General features: G+C 47.5%; 1 long non-coding RNA gene across 1 annotated transcript; it reads left to right on the top strand.

Moving 5' to 3' along the window:
- The first annotated feature begins 530 nt into the window (after positions 1 to 530).
- Positions 531 to 6,747, top strand: LOC134485170 (uncharacterized). Its single transcript, XR_010063141.1, has 2 exons — positions 531 to 5,409; positions 5,739 to 6,747. It is a non-coding gene; the product is annotated as an uncharacterized LOC134485170 (long non-coding RNA).
- Positions 6,748 to 13,847: the final 7,100 nt, after the last annotated feature.

The raw sequence follows: 13,847 nt of genomic DNA on the forward strand, positions 1-13,847 counted from the left end.
AGACCTAGAAAGTCTTTGGATGAGATCCCTCACCAGAGCAGTCATGTTGTTGGATTAAACTTTCTTTACAGTAAATATCTTAGGTGGTGTATGTGCTAGGGACCCTGGCCTGCCCATTGAACACTGCATATATGATGAAATGCTACAGTGTACTTCATAAATAAATGACACTATTATTTACCAGGGATGGATGATAAGATGAGTAAAGGCACTTGCCACCAAGCCTGATGACCTGGATTCAATCCTCAGAGCTTCATGGTGAAAGAGAAGAGTGACCACAAGTTATCTTTTGACACATGCCCCATGGCACATAAAGATCCCAAATAAATACATTTTTAAAATTTTTAAAAATTATTATACAATTAAAAATAAAAATATGTTGTGAATACATAAATATAACTTAGTATTTTAGCCACCATTTAAAAAATTTAAAAATGTGTATATACTGAATTTTGTTCCTTTATACCTCTTTTTTTTTTTAAAGATTTTATTTATTTTATATAAGTGAGTACCCTGTCACTCTCCTCAAACACACCGGGAGAAGGAATCAGATTGTGTTGCAGATGGTTGCGAGCCACCATGTGGTTGCTGGGATTTGAACTCAGGACCGCTGGAAGAGCAGTTGAAAGACCCCAGCTTAGCAGCAGTAACGCCATTTTGCAAGGCTATATTTAAGATGACTGGTTCAGAGAAAGGTTAGAACACTGAGTACACAGCGGCTGCCAAACAAGATGTGTTTGGTTGAAGGCCTGGCAACAGGAGGACTGCCGTTGAGCACCTGACAATGAGAAAAGCCCCGGGAGAGGTCCCACACCCTGGTGGGGGGCCGAGTCAGCCGTTATGTTCCAAGAAGGTAGCTAAGAAACTTGCCCCCAGGCTGAACCCTTGGGGGGCCGAGTCAGTCCTTATGTTTCAGGAAGGTAGCTAGGAAACTTGCCCCCGGGCTAAACCCTTGCCATATTAGAATCCACCAATTATATCCCTGTAACCATGCATCTGCTTCTGTATGCTTGCTTCTGCTCCCCAAAATCCTATAAAAGCCCATCCTTGGTTCCATGGGGCGCGCCAGTCCCCCGAGTGACTGAAGCGCCCGCAGGTGCCTGTGCCTGTGTATCCCGACAATAAACCAAATCCTCTTGCTGATTGCATCCTGTGGTGTCTCGGTCTGGTCTTTGGAGTTGGAGGGTCTCCATCCCGAGGGAAAGTTCTCCCAGAGAGCTTTTCATTTGGTGCGTTGGCCGGGAAAGGAGATCCTCCACCCAGGGACCACCGACCACCCACTGGGAGGTAAGCTGGCCGGCGTCTGTCTGTCTGCCTGATTTTGTCTCGTTCTGCCTTATTCTGTCTGTTCTGTGAGCGCTCAGCCAGGTTCTGTGAGCGCTCAGCCAGGTCTGTTCTGTGAGCGCTCAGCCAGGTCTATTCTGTGAGTGCTCAGCCAGGTCTGTTCTGTGAGTGCTCAGCCAGGTTCTGTGAGCGCTCAGCCAGGTCTGTTCTGTGAGCGCTCAGCCAGGTTGTTTGGAATTTGGGCGGGACGAAGAAGGAGCTGACGAGCTCGGACTTCTCGCCCTGCAGCCCTGGAAGACGTTCCAAGGGTGTTAGGGGCCCGACTTTTCGGGGCCCAATCTGGGAGAGGAGAAAGATCCGGACTAACGGCACCTCTGTCTGTATTTTTGGCTTTCAGAGGGCCCCGGACCTTTGCCACCTCCACCTGACTTTTTGCTTTCAGTTTGGTACCAAAGCCGTGCAGCACGCCTGTCTGTTGTTTGTTTGACTGTTGGTGTTGTTTGTTTTCTCTGTGTTCTAATCTTCCTTAGAACTAACATGGGACAGTCCCTAACAATGCCCCTAAGTCTCACTCTTGATCATTGAGAAGACGTCCACGACCGGACACACAACCAGTCCATCGAGGTTAAAAAAGGAAAATGACAGACTCTCTACACATCCGAGTGGCCCACTTTCGGAGCGGGATGGCCAGTGAATGACACATTTAATAAGATCATTATTTTACAGGTTAAAGATCGGGTCGTCCACGGACATCCTGACCAGGTTTCTTATATTATCACTTGAGAGAGTCTCGCCTTAACCCCCCCCCGGGCGGAACCCTTCGTGAACCCGAATTGGCCTCCCCTCAACCCCCAGCCTGTCCCCTCGGCCCCGCCCGGTCCGCCGGCCACGTCTTCCTCTCTCTACCTTTGTGAAATCAGAGCCTTCTAAGAAACCTGTCCTCCCGGCAGACCCAAACTCCCCTCTCATAGATCTTCTCTCTGACAGGCCCGGCTGAAACGGAGGAGGCAGAGCCGCCGGCCAGATCAGTTGCCGGGCCACAGTCTGATAAGGGTTTCTCCCCTGTCGCAGGGAGATTGCGCAATAAGCGCGAGGTGATGCCAGATTTCAACCTCCCAGGCTTTCCCACCTAGACAGGGAACCGGTGGCCAGACCCAATACTGGCCGTTTTCAGCAGCTGACATTTACAATTGGAAACAACACAACCCTTCTTTCTCCAAAGATCCGGTGGCACTCACCGACCTAATAGAATCTGTTTTACTTACCCACCAGCCTACTTGGGATGACTGCCAACAGCTCTTACAGGCCCTCTTAACCTCAGAAAAAAACAAAAAACAAAAAACAAAGAGTGTTCCTAGAGGCCAGAAAGCATGTTCTGGGAGATGATGGGCGTCCCACCCAGCTGCCTGAGGACCAAACTGAGATTTTAATACAGCTGAAGGTAAGGGACACCTACGCCTTTATCGCCAGTTGCTTCTAGCGGGTCTCCGAGGGGCTATACGACGCCCTACTAATTTGGCTCAGGTAAAACAGGTATTACAGGAAGCAGGGGAAACTCCCTCCGCCTTTCTAGAGAGACTTAAGGAGGCCTACCGTATGTACACTCCCTATGATCCAGATGACCCAGGACAAATGACGAGTGTCTCTATGTCCTTCATCTGGCAGGCTGCTCCAGATATCAGGACTAAGTTACAGAGGTTAGAAAATTTGCAGGGCTATACATTACAGGATTTACATAAAGAAGCTAAAAAGATTTTTAATAAGAGAGAGAATTGAGTCGAATCTTGGCCGCCGTAGTTCAGGGCCAAGAAAGGAAGGGAGATAGGGGGGAGCTCGAAAGGGGCTGAAGCTGGATAAAGATCAATGTGCCTATTACAAAGAGAAAGGACACTGGGCCAGAGAGTGCCCCAAGAAGCCTGGCGGACCCCGAAAGCCTCGACCACGAACCTCCCTCTTGGCTCTAGATAAAGATTAGGGAGGTCAGGGCCAGGAGCCCCCCCCCTGAGCCCAGGGTAACGCTTAAGTTGGGGGGCAGCCGGTTACTTTCCTGGTAGACACAGGAGCCCAGCATTCAGTCCTCACTCAAGCTTCAGGACAACTCAGCGACCGGACGGCCTGGGTACAAAGAGCTACTGGTGAGAAACAATACCGATGGACTACGGACCGCCGGGTTCAGCTGGCTACTGGTAAGGTGACCCATTCCTTCTTACATGTTCCGGACTGCCCGTACCCTCTGCTGGGCCGTGACCTGCTCACCAAACTAAAAGCACAAATTCATTCTCAGGAAAGAGGGGCCCGAATAACTGGCCCCCACGGAACTCCCCTTCAAGTTCTATGAATATAGACTATATGAACTGGGACAGGACAAGCCACAATCCCTAGAAATAGACACTTGGGTCACGAATTTTCCACTGGCTTGGGCAGAGACTGGTGGGATGGGGTTGGCACTCCAACAGCCCCCCTTAATTATACAGTTAAAGGCCACTACAACTCCAGTCTCCATAAAACAATACCCCCTGTCACATGAAGCTTATCAAGGTATAAGGCCTCACATTACGAGGCTTCTAGATCAAGGCATCCTAATCTCCTGCCGGTCGCCTTAGAATACGCCTCTTCTGCCTGTTAAGAAACCCGGCACTGGAGATTATAGGCCAATACAAGACTTGAGAAAGGTCAACAAGAGGATAAAAGATATTCATCTGACTGTTCCAAACCCTTACAATTTGCTCAGTAACTGTTCATTGATGAGAAACGGGTATGCTAAAGGGGTCCTAACACAAAGGTTGGGACCCTGGAAACGCCCTGTGGCCTACCTGTCTAAGAAATTGGACCCTGTGGCCTCCGGCTGGCCACCGTGCCTAAGGATGGTGGCTGCTATTGCTGTCCTGATCAAGGACGCTGGAAAATTGACTTTGGGACAGTCACTCACCATCCTAACACCCCACGCAGTGGAGGCCTTGGTAAAACAGCCCCCAGACCGCTGGCTCTCTAATTCCCACATGACCCACTACCAAGCCTTGTTACTGGATGCAGAACGGGTTCAGTTTGGGCCCGTAGTCGCCCTCAATCCTGCCACCTTGCTTCCTCTACCAGAGGAGACAGAACAGCATGACTGACTACAAATCCTCGCAGAAATACATAGAACCAGGCCGGACCTATCGGACCAGCCTCTTCAGAATGCTGACCACACATGGTACACAGATGACAACAGCTTCTTGGCAGAGGGAGAACAAAAAGGCTGGAGCTGCGGTCACTACGGAGGACAAAGTGATTTGGGCGAAAGCCCTGCCTGCTAATACCTCTGCACAACGGGCTGAACTCATCGCCTTGACTCAGGCGCTCAAGATGACAAAAGGTAAGAGGCTAAATATATATACAGACAGCCGTTATGCCTTTGCCACGGCACACATCCACGGGGAGATCTACCGGAGGCGGGGGCTGCTCACATCTGAGGGTAAAGATATTAAAAATAAGGCTAAAATTCTGGCCCTCTTAGAAGCCCTATTCTTGCCCAAAAGACTGAGTATTATACATTGTCCAGGACACCAGAAAGGGCACAACCCAGAGGCACGAAAAAACCGGCTGGCCGATGCCACGGCGCGAGAAGCGGCCATGAACAAACAAATCTTGCCCTTAAATAGCCCAGACCAACCCACGCCCCCACCAGTGGGACAAACTAGTTGGGTTTATGCCCATGAGGACATAGAGCTCCTAAAAAAATGGGGGCCATCTACCACCCTCAACTAAAACAGTGGGTCTACAAAGGACTTTTGAATTGATCTCCTTTTTACATAAGAAGATAAAAACCTTACTAGATCGAGAAGAGATAAATCTGTGTTTTTTTTTGAATTGGGACAAAGCGATACAAAAGGTGACTGAGAGTTACAAAGCGTGCGCTCAGGTTAACCCGGGAAGGACCATGATTGGACAAGGAGTTCGTCCTAGGGGACACCGTCCCGACATCCATTGAGAAATTGATTTTACTAAAATTAAACCAGATATATATGGATACAAGTATCTCCTAGTGTTTGTAGACACCTTCTCAGGATGGGTCAAAGCCTTCCCCACGAAGCACGAGACTACAAAAATGGTCACCAAGAAGCTCCTCGAGGAAATCTTTCCCAGGTATGGCATGCCTCAAGCGTTGGGGTCGGACAACGGGCCCGCTTTCGTCTCCCAAGTAAGTCAGTTGGTGGCCAAATTGCTGGGGATTGATTGGATAGACCCCAGAGTTCAGGTCAGGTAGAACGCATGAATAGAACAATTAAGGAGACTTTATCCAAACTTATGCTTGCAACTGGCTCAAAGGATTGGGTGGCCCTCCTTCCCCTAGTTCTATATCGGGCCCGGAATACCCCGGGCCCCCATGGTCTAACTCCTTTTAAAATAATGTATAGAGCACCACCCCCATTTGTCCATTTCTTTGATTCAAACATTGCTGATTTTGCTGACAGCCCTTCTCTGAGGGCCCATTTACAGGCCCTACAGATTGTGCAGAGAGACGTCTGGAGACCTTTGGCCGCTGCTTACCAGGACAAGCTTGAACATCCGGTGGTGCCACACCCGTTCCAGATTGGAGACACCGTGTGGGTGCGCAGACACCAGACCAAGAATCTCGAGCCACGGTGGAAAGGACCCTACACCGTCCTCCTGACTACCCCGACCGCCCTAAAGGTAGACGGAGTCTCGGCTTAGATCCACGCACCACACGTCAAGACAGTCCGGTCTGAGGAATTGACTAATCACAACACTACACCCCAGACATGGAGAGTTCAGCACACTCCAAACCCCTTAAAGTTAAAACTCCTACGTGGCTCCTCCTAGTCCTTTTGTGGCCTAGAGTCAGTGGGGGAATAAGCCCCCACCAGACAGAAATTTCTTGACCAAGTCGAGTGAAAGATTTCACTCAAAGTTAACAAAAAAAAAAAAATGGGGGAATGAAAGACCCCAGCTTAGCAGCAGTAATGCCATTTTGCAAGGCTATATTTAAGATGACTGGTTCAGAGAAAGGTTAGAACACTGAGTACACAGCGGCTGCCAAACAAGATGTGTTTGGTTGAAGGCCTGGCAACAGGAGGACTGCCGTTGAGCACCTGACAATGAGAAAAGCCCCGGGAGAGGTCCCACACCCTGGTGGGGGGCCGAGTCAGCCGTTATGTTCCAAGAAGGTAGCTAAGAAACTTGCCCCCAGGCTGAACCCTTGGGGGGCCGAGTCAGTCCTTATGTTTCAGGAAGGTAGCTAGGAAACTTGCCCCCGGGCTAAACCCTTGCCATATTAGAATCCACCAATTATATCCCTGTAACCATGCATCTGCTTCTGTATGCTTGCTTCTGCTCCCCAAAATCCTATAAAAGCCCATCCTTGGTTCCATGGGGCGCGCCAGTCCCCCGAGTGACTGAAGCGCCCGCAGGTGCCTGTGCCTGTGTATCCCGACAATAAACCAAATCCTCTTGCTGATTGCATCCTGTGGTGTCTCGGTCTGGTCTTTGGAGTTGGAGGGTCTCCATCCCGAGGGAAAGTTCTCCCTGAGAGCTTTTCACAGTCAGTGCTCTTAACCACTGAGCCACCTCTCCAGCCCTCCTTTATACCTCTTATTATCGTCTTTAGTGCCCCCCATGCTAAAGCCCTTCTTTATGACAAGTACCTTTCTACTATAATGTCAGTGTATGTGTGTGTGTGTGTGTGTGTGTGTGTGTGTGTGTGAGAGAGAGAGAGAGAGAGAGAGAGAGAGAGAGAGAGAGAGAGAGAACGAACAATGGCTGCTTGTCTGATTGAGGGGTGGGTCCTTAAGAGTCTTCCCTTCCACTTCAGAGATTTTTTTTTTTAAAGAAGCACAGCTTCCATTTTCTTTTTTCTTTTTTCTTTTTTTTTTTAGGTTTATTCATTTATTATATATAAACACACTGTATCTGTCTTCAGACACACCAGAAGAGGGCATCAGATCTCATTACAGATGGTTGTGAGCCACCATGTGGTTGCTGGGAATTGAACTCAGGACCTCTGGAAGAGCAGTCAGTGCTCTTAACCACTGAGCCATCTTTCCAGCCCAACTACCAGAGATTTTTAAAATCTGAGATTTAGTGAAATTGAGTACAGTCACAGTGTTGCAAAATGACCACTACAGTCCATGTCTACAACTCTTTCATTTTCCCTGGGAAGAAGCTCTGTGCCTATCAAATAGTGACTCTGGCCCCCATTCCCCATCTCCTCTGGTCAGCCATTTGTTTCTATGGCTTTGCTATTCTAGTCACCTCATCTCAATGGAATCATACTCGGCTCCCAGCATGTATGCATGCTTTTCTAATCTCCTAGGCATTTATTAATCCACCCAGGATGACAGTTAAGATAAGCCACCAAAACTCCACTCCTTATCAATTTGGCACCCAAGCACATTCCTTTAAACCATTGAATTTACCCACCATCCCACCCACCAAGGCTCTGCCTTTATCCTTTTGTGTCTGGCTTACTTTATTTACATGTTTGCAAGTTTCATTTGTGTTGTAGAACGTGTAATAATCCTATTCATCTTTATGGTTCAATTAACTTCTCAATTGTTTATTCATTTACTCACACATTTTTAAAAAGGTTTAGTTATATTTGTGTCTGTGTGTAAAATATACCTGGGAGTGCAGTATCAGGTCCATCTGAGTTGGAGTTACAGATGCGAGTTGTCTGACATGGGACTGAACCATGGTCCTGTGCAAGAGCAGAATGTACACTTAACCTCTGAGCCACCTCTTCAGCTAACCTAGTCCACTGGGAAGAAATTCCCTGGAGTCCCCTGCCTTTCATTGTGCTACTAATTGCGGTGGCTCTGGTAGCGTCAACCTACCTCAAATAGATTCACCTCCAATGGGGCTGGAGATTTTGGGGTCACATCTGTAAGCTGGAAAGGGAGCAGTGGCCATCTTGCTTTCTGTATCCACAAGTGGGAACCTGCAGGGCCTGTGGCAGTTAATTAATGTGTTCCCTTATCTTGCTTCTCCTGCTTGAACAGTGACCATGCTTGAACTTCTGGCTCTCCATTTAATTAGCTCTACTCTTGGCTTGTATGCGTGTTACTCTGTGTGCTAAACATGGCTAGCCACTCCTGTGGGATGCTCCTACTGCTGACACTAGAGACTTGCAGACAGCAAAGTCCTAATTCATCCGTGTGGTCCCATCTGTCTCTCAGGTGCTTGCCCATCTGTCTTCTCTCTGCATCTGTCATCCTTCCCTGCCTGCCTTTCTTGGGTTCTTACACAAGGCACAGAACAGCTGGGATAAGATGGCATCTGACGGGGCCCCATTGTGTAGAGTCAAAGGCCACAGAAAGCTCATATTCCATGTCTTCAAGTGACAGTGCTTATCTGATACAGTCCTCATTGGTGCACACGGTTTAGACTCCGTTAGCTCATTTAATGTCCACAGTTTTGTCCAGAAGTAGCAAGGAAGATGGGAAGATGTATCCATTCAAAATTTTGTTTATTCTACTTTGTATTGTGTGTGTGTGTGTGTGTGTGTGTGTGTGTGTGTGTGTGTGTGTGTGTGTGTGTGTTTCCAGGCTAGCTGGTCTGCAAGCCTCTGGCTAATTCTCTTGGTAATTCTCATCTACCATCTCATTGTGGGAGTTGGGAGCTGGGAGCTGGGATTAGCAGTGAGTACCATTGTATCCAGCTTTCTGTGGATTCAAACTGAGGATTCAAACAACCCCAAAGAGGCTAAGGAAGTCTATAGCTTCCCTCTTCCTGTGATTCTGCATCCTACTTGTTGCTGGCCCTACATGGTACCAGATTTAGACAGAAACATCTAGAAAGGCCCAGAGAGCACAGTAACATCCTTGAGCCCTGTCTATTGACAAAGAAATTTGAAGGACACTTTGAAATGTTCTGACACTGACCTTTGGCACTCCAGTGCCTTCCACTTTAAAGGAAGAAGGCATCAGATCTCTTTGTCTGACTCTGAATTTATCTCCTTTCCTATTTGTACTTCTCAAAAATTTGATGTTAGGATCAGGGAGATGGCGCAGCTGGCAAAGTTCTTGCCTTAAAAGCATGAAAATCTGAGTTCAATGCCTAGAATCAACATACAAAAGCCAGACATGGCAGTGTTTGTAATCTCAGTGCTGTACAGGTAAAACGATCCCCAGGGTTTGATGGCCAAGCCGTCTCAGAAAAGAAAATAGACCACATTTGAAGAACCATATTGTTTCCTTTCTTCTCTTCCTTGATCCCCACCCCACCCAACAAAAAACTCTTCTCCTGGGAAAAAAAAGAACTATATTGTTCCTGGGCCTCTACACAACACACATACACCTGCAGCTACATGCACAGACACACACACACACACACACACACACACACACACACACACACACACACACACACGGATACACAGAGAGACAGACAGACACAGGATGAGCTGCTACTTGGATTGGTTAGAGAGCAAGTATTCATTAATGACCAGAACCTGTGTTCACTGAATGGTCCATTGGGCAGTGCTTTTCAGACCAAAGGAACCAACCAGATATGTATTAAATCAGTCAAAGATAAATAAAACCATTAACATTTCAATTTTAATGAATTGGCTGATGGAGTTGTGTACAGTGTTACTGAATAAGGGCTTCCTTCCCTGTATGACTAGAAGTCAATATTAAAGCACCAGGTTTTGATTACACAGCCAAACAGCAAGGGCCCTCGATCATAGAATGTAGCACAATTATCTCTCCTACATCAGTAAGCAGTGGGGTGGCCACAGGAAGGGAGTCATTCCTTGTTGGTTGGACAGCATGCCCTCTTTTGGACCAAGTGACATTTCCTAAAGGGGACTATGAGGTTGTGACAGCAGTTAGCTGATGACTTGGTTGGAGACCTTTTCTGACAAACTGTGGTTACCCGGAATCTCTGTGTGGGTGTGCCTGGGCTGCAGCTGATCTATGTCATCCCTGCTCCTTAAATCTCCTGGAGCCACTTTAGATCAATGCAGAGAGCTCCCTGGTGGAGTCTACCTTCCATATTCAGTTGGAATGGCCTAGTGATCTCTGTATGTGCACATGTGTATTCAGGTGTGTGTGTGTGTGTGTGTGTGTGTGTGTGTGTGTGTGTGTGTGTGTAGATGCCAGAGGTTGATGTCATGTGTCTTCCTCAGTTGCTCAGACATTAAAATACTTTTAGATTTATTTTATGGGTATACATTCTTTGTATATACACATATGCATATATACATACACAGACACTCACAGACACTCACAGACTACATCTTCCTGGAGCTGGAACTAGCATGGTTGTGAGCCATTCTGTGAGTACTGGGAATTTAACTTGGGTCTTCTACAAGTGCTCTTAACCAGAGAGCCATTTCTCCAGCCACTCTCTTATATTCTGAGGCAGGGCCTTAGCTGGAGCTCTCTGAGTTGGCTAGACTGGCTGGCTGGCAAGGTGCGGAATTCACCTGTCTCCATCTTCTCAGCTCTGGGATTACACTCGAGTGTTACCGTACCTGACTGTCGGTGGGTGCTGGGCGTCTGAACTCAGGTCCCCATGCTTGTGCCTGAAGTGCTGTACCAGCTGAGCCGCCTTTCCAGCCCTACTTAGTGACCTCTTGGTTCTAAATGTTCAGGACGAGAATCAAAAACTCTGGGTCAAGGCAGAAAGCTTACAGCACAAGTTTTCAAAATCCAATGGAAACTTTTCAAGGCTTTTCTGACTTAGGACAGATCTGACTCCAACTTATAGGATGTGATATCAGCTTGCAGAAGCCTGCATGTGATCTTTATGCTATGGAGACGCAATTCATTTCTGAGCTAAAAGCATCTTGGGTCATCTTTATCTCCATTCATAGCAGATGCTATGGTGGCAGTAGTCAGTTCTTCAAGGCCCACGACAGGGAGAAGCCAGTGTGTGGCACAGGTCTGTGAGTCCATGTCTTGGCCAGCCATGGTGGTCACAGCTGGTTTGGTGTGGTCTGGGTGGTCTTGTTCTGAGGTTGTTTTGTATGTCATTGTCCAATGATGTCCAGTGTGAGGGAACTCTGCATTTGCATTGTTTCTACCCATCATGCACTTGGCTTCTTTTTATACTATGCCTGCCAAGTTCACGTTAGTGCCATCTTTCTCTTTCACATTAGTGTATGTGTGTATGTGTGTTGTATGCATGTTTACACTCACAGTATCTATACCTGTGGCATGTGTAGAAGACAACATTGTGGAGCTGGTCTTTTTCTTCCATAGTTACATGAGTTCCAGAGATGATGCTGAGTTCTTCAGGCTAGCACAGCAAGCACATTTTACCAGTTGAGCCATTTTGTCAGTTTCAATAACTTTTCCTATACTAAAAAAATGCAGCACACATCTTATTTCCTTTATTTATATGCATGTATGGTGCATGGGTATGTATGTGTACATGTATGCGTTCACACGTCTAGGTTTGCATGCTTATGCATGCATGTGGAGGTCATGTGTCAACACTAAGTATCACCTTCTGTCATTATCTACTTTATTTTTCTGAGGCAGTGTCCGTCATTAAACCTGTTCAGCTAGAACGGCTGGCCTGATGACCTTAGCTCAGATTTCTGCCAGACCTTGTCAAGCACTCCTGTAACTCCAGTGCCTTTGGGGTAGGTCCAGAAGGCCCACTAAGGCTTGCTGGCTGCCAGCCTAGATCCAGGTTCAGTGAAATTGCATCTCATGAGGACAACAAGAGGGAGAGTGAGAAGGAGGGCAGGACAGCTGATGCTGCCCTCTGGCCTCTGCACACACTCACACAGGTGTGTATGTGCAAGTACTCACAAGTGAGCACACAGATGTCTTCATAAATAAAGGCAAGTCTGCCCTTAAGAGAAATTCAGAGGCTTGCAACTCCCTTGCCATCATATTATCTCTATGAGGTCCCTTTGCAATGTCCTCTCTAGGAGAGGCCAGCAAGGTCAAGTACCAGGCCAGGCATGGGGCTGGTAATGGGCCAGCTCGCATGGGTGAAAGGTAATGAGTTAATGACAGTGGAAGTGGGAGGTGCACCAAGGGGCTCATCAAGGAGGTGCCAGGGACATCAAGCTGTCAGAAGCTCCATGGGAGAGAGCAGAGCACGTGGAGGCTCTAAGGGCTCCTGCAGGGCCTCTCCCACCCTCTCCTGGCAGCTGGGGACTTGCCCCTGTGGATCTGTGGTATCATTCGTGCAGGCCAGTGCTTCCCACCAGCCTTGGATTTGACAGGCTGTGTTTCTGTTGGGTTCTTTCTATTGTAAAGCAAATCGCAGTGAGTCCAGTGGGTGGAGGGCTAAAGTATAGGTTCCTGCCTGGTGGTTGCTGGGTTCCACGGTGGGACAGGTATTAATTAAAGGATGCCTAGGCTGTGGGAGGTGGGCTTTTCCAAACTTAGGACCAAGTGGAAAAACTGCTGTTCCCTCCCCCACCAGCTCAGGGAAATGGCCAAGAGTCTATGGGGGGAAAAAGGCTCCCCTTATTAATGATTTTTAAAATTATTGCTTGCTTTGTCTTTCAAGCAAAGGTCAAAAATACGTTTTGAATTTGTACCTACAGACTGCTTAGGACTCCCCAGAATGAATGTGATATAGTTATTTGACTGGGAGTTTATTGAAAAATTGAATGTTATTGAGTGTGTGTGAGTATGTGTGTGAGAGCTTGTATGCATGTGCCACAGGCATGTGTGAAGGTCAGAGGACAACATGAACCATGTAGGTCCTGGGACTAGAACTAGGTTCACAGGCTTGGTTTCAAACACCTTCGCCCACCAAACCATCTTGCTGGCTCCTAGCAAGTTAATTTAGATTACTGGTTCTAAAATTTTTTTTTTGATTTATTTATTTATTTCATGTATGTGGGTACATGGTTGCTGTCTTCAGACACACCAGAAGAGGGCATCTGATGCCCGTTACAGATGGTTGTGAGCCACCATGTGGTTGCTGGGATTTGAACTCAGGACCTCTGGAAGAGCAGTCAGTGCTCTTAACCACTGAGCCATCTCTCCAGCCCTCTAATCTTTCTTATGTGCTCTCTTCTGATGCTATAGATGATGGAAGAAGTTCACATTTGTTATATTGGAAGTGGTTTTATCCCTTAACGGTTCGTGTGCTCACAGTTTGTTCTCCAAAAGAGAAATATTGGGAAGTGGTAAGACTTTAAAGAAATGAGGCTTTGTCACTTCGTTGAGGGCATGGAATTAGAAGGAATTCATGTGTGTCTTGCAAAGCGAATTAATTCCGAAGAGGAAGGGTCATTATTAAAGAGATGGGGGAAGGGAGCTGGAGAGATGGCTCAGTGGAAAGAGAGCTTGCTGTAAATCTCCAGCACCCGTGTAAATATCCAGAAGTTGCCACTGGCATTCCTGTAACTCCTAGGCCTTGGGAGCAGAGACAGGTGGGTCTCTGGGGTTTGCTGGCTACCAGCCTGACTTCGGGTTCAGTGACAGACCCTGTCTGAAGGGACTAAGGTAGAGAGTGATAGGGCAGGACCCCAGTGCCTCCTCTGGCCTCTGGGAGCCACTCATATCTATTTATACCCTACTCACACATATGTGTGAGATTGAGGATGACCCTTGAGTCTTTCTGGCTCCCTGTCTCACTTGGTAATC

The sequence above is a fragment of the Rattus norvegicus genome, chromosome 1, assembly GCF_036323735.1.
Source record: "Rattus norvegicus strain BN/NHsdMcwi chromosome 1, GRCr8, whole genome shotgun sequence".
NCBI classification, from domain to species: domain Eukaryota; kingdom Metazoa; phylum Chordata; class Mammalia; order Rodentia; family Muridae; genus Rattus; species Rattus norvegicus.